Source organism: Meleagris gallopavo, chromosome 23, assembly GCF_000146605.3.
Source record: "Meleagris gallopavo isolate NT-WF06-2002-E0010 breed Aviagen turkey brand Nicholas breeding stock chromosome 23, Turkey_5.1, whole genome shotgun sequence".
NCBI classification, from domain to species: Eukaryota; Metazoa; Chordata; class Aves; order Galliformes; family Phasianidae; genus Meleagris; species Meleagris gallopavo.
Genome location: NC_015033.2, coordinates 1,861,744 through 1,865,378, shown reverse-complemented (window position 1 = coordinate 1,865,378; position 3,635 = coordinate 1,861,744).

The following is a 3,635-nucleotide window of genomic DNA, read 5'->3' as shown; positions in this document are numbered from 1 at the left end:
TTTGTCCCTCCCCTTCATACCTAGTTTAAACACCTGTCAATAAGTCCCGCCCAGTTCCTCAGCCTAGAACCCTCTTTCCCCGTGAAGACAGGCTGCATCCATCTGCAGCCATCATGCCAGGTGCCGAGTAAATTGCCCCATGATCAAAAAAACCAAAACTCCTGCGTTTGCACCAACTCCTAAGCCATTTGTTCAAGAGATGGGTTTTTAGGCTCAACCCACTATTGTTTCCTGCCACTGAAGGTACAGATGTAATAACTACCTGCACACCTGTTCCTTCAACGGAACCTGTTCCTTCAATGTTTGGGGCATGGCCTGTAGCTTTGTGATACGGAATGGGGCAGGAATTACTGAACTCCAGCATCTGGTGTTACAGGTCAGTGTCTAACACTGATCTTTCAGTGCTATATGCAGCCTTCATCACCATCAGCTTTTTTCCCCGAAGTACAGAAGTGTTGAAACACCATCTGTATTTATGATATTGATGTTTCTGTCTGCCATGGTTGACATCTGAATTTATAGAAAATCACAAGAAAAATGTGCAATCTTAATGTTACTCATGTAACATACTGAAAGATCCTTTTCTGGTAGAATTTGAAGTACTGGTTTGTACTTGAGTGAGTTTGCTTAGTGTGACAGGATTGATAGGAATGGTGCAGAACCAGAACTATTTTAATGAGCTTATTTAACTTTTTATTTTCTAGTTGCCTAATTACTACTGAACTTTTCAAACAATAAAAAATTAATAGCTCTTTTTCAGTAAGTGCTCAAATTCAAAAGAATTAAAGGAATTTTGGCCAGAATGGTATCAGCAGCTGATTTTTGTCTTAACAGACTTACGAGGATCAGCATAGCAGTGAAGAAGAGGAGGAGGAAGAGGAAGAGGAAAGCGAAGATGGAGAAGAGGATGACATCACTAGTGCAGAGTCTGAAAGCAGTGAGGAAGAAGAAGGCGAGCAGGAGGAGGACCAACAGAATGTTAATAGACAGCAACAGCTGGAATGGGATGACTCTACCCTCAGTTATTGATTCTAGCTGTTCCTTTGTCTTTGTTTCTGCTCTAGAAGACTCCACTGTAATGCACTCCATTGTTCCCAAGGATTCATGGTGTTTAAAAAAAAAAAAAAATCATTCTGGCCAGTAGATTCAACCAACACACACCCCAGTGTTTGTGTTCTGTCAGCTAGTTCCTGATGCTGTTTCTAGAGTTGTAGTTAGCACCTCTTTTCCCTCAGCCATGCCTCAGTGACTGGATTTTTTTACACTATGTGAGGAACCACCCTGCACTTTTTCGTCATGTCATCTCAGCTAAGTGACTGCAGATCTGTAGCCATTGCACATGAATTTCTGAACTTTTTTTTTTTGCTCTGTGAAACAATTCCAGCTTTGTTCCTTTTTGTCTTTCTGAAAGATGCAAAGATTGCTTGTTGACAAAGGGTAAAGCTGCTCATTTCAGCCTGTTGATTTCTTTTAATTTTTTTCCCAAGTTAGTGCATGTGTAAAGTGGCAGAATGAGGTTAATATGTAGAAGATTAACAGACTTTTTAATATTTTGTAAATATATTGGAATTATGTAATTATGTCATTTGTGGTAGTGAAAACAGGGATTGGGGTTTAAAACATGCTAAAGTAAAAAATCATGAAGCATGAAATAATACAAGTCTCATACTGCTGCAGCAGGAGCACGGGCACAGTTATCTAATGTAGGTGTGTCAGTAATGCAGTGTCCTTGGCCTTGACTGCCATGTTCACTCATGCCCCGCTCTGGATTTTCTTTTTTTTCGGTCTCCAATTTCCTTTATATTTGCAGAGGGAACAGACAAGCTTATGAGAAACTGTAAAGGCTTTTAGGAACTTCTGCAGAGGTTCAACTGCCCTGCCTAACAGTTTGTTGGTTTGTTTTCTTGTTGTTTTGTAATTTTTTAAAAATTTTCCAGTGAAGTTTTAGCATAAGCACTGTTTAAGTTATTGGGAGAAGAACACTACGTGGATGGTGGGCAAATCAGGCTGTATGTGCTGTCACAGCACCTGCCTACAGCAAAGCTGCCTGTGGTGCAGCGATGGTCTGTTGGCGTTGCTGGTAGAGTGCATTTTGTTTAGTTGATTGGTTGTCCCACTGGTGACTGAAGCTGGAAAGCCTGCGAGCTGTGTATCTGCACACCTTGGCTACCAGTCTACATAGATAGATATTGAGGTGTTTTTTATTGACTGTTCAGTTTTTCTCATTTGGGAATGGGAGGGTTTGGGGCATAGCTGATACCATTCCTATTAACACACTCCTGCTCATTCCCTGTAGCTCCTTGTACAGTAACTTGGACTGTTGGTGTATTAAGCCTTTGTTTACACTTAGTAATTGTGTTTTCCTGCTGGTGAAACTATAGAATAAATTATCCAACCAGAAAACCTTGGGAATCACATTAATACTATTCCAAGTCATGGCTGATTTTGGTTGTTTCCGATGAAAGTTTGAACTTGGAATTGCAAAGGACTTTTTTAAAATGACTGAAAGGTACGAAAAGTAAGTTATGACCCCATGGTGGAGAGTGCTAGTTTTCTGAAAGGCAGGACTTGTCCATTTAACTTTATTTGTCCTATGCAGAGCCTCAAATAATGAATACCTGCTTACTTGATTTGTTTGTTTTTTTTTTTATGTTTGGAGGTGGATTAAAGAGTAACTTGCTTTGCTTGTAACAGGAAAGTAGGACTCCATTCACTCCTCAGCACGGTAAGCAAAGTTCCATTTTTTTTGTATGTAATCTGCCCATGTTCCAGGTGCACACAGCCCCATGTCACAGCAGGCTCCTTAGTGGCCAACAGTACCCAGCAGGGAAACGTTGCACTGGATAAGCCTGCTAGAGGAGCAAGCCAAATGGTGGGAAAGGAGCGGGAGGAAAAGGGTCATAACTCAGAAAGATAAAGATTGGTCCAGATGTTTGTAGTTTTGATTTTCAGAGCAGACTTCTTCTCTATTACGCATCTTGCCTCCTGATGGCTGTAATGGGATCTAATGGTGGGTTTTACCTGGGGGTAACAGATTTGACTCTGTGGAGTGCCTTTTACAATACTAGATGGACCTGGAAGCATGAGGGAGAACCCACCCAATGAGCTTATTGTGGTTTTTTTTCGTTTGTTTGTTGGTTTTTTTTTGTGTTGGTTTTTTTTTTTAAATGTAAAATTTTAGATTTCTAAAATGGGGAAATGGTTTTGACTACTTACGTGGTAATATAACTGCTAGTTTTAAGTTAACTGGGAAACTTTTAACTTATGTCTGACAGTTGTCTTGTGTTAATGTGTAGAAAACTTATCTTTCCATATACTGTCACTGTAGCTGCTGTATTTTAGACTAAAGCTGATCATGAGTTAATGGTAATACTGAGAGGTTGTGAACGTCCTGATGCAGTTAGTAGCCACTGTGGGTATAACTCTTCAGATGCATATATTGGTAAAAGGTCAGTTTGGAAAGTCTATAAGCTACAATAAATTTCTGGTTCTAAAGGTTGCTTGCATTTATTTCTTCCTGAATGGAATAGAGTTGAGTGAAATCACCCTAACTGTATATTTGTTGGCCTAGAAGTAGAGCTGGTTTTGTTTTTGTTGATCTGTCACATGTAGGAGCACTGGGGCATCCATTGGTG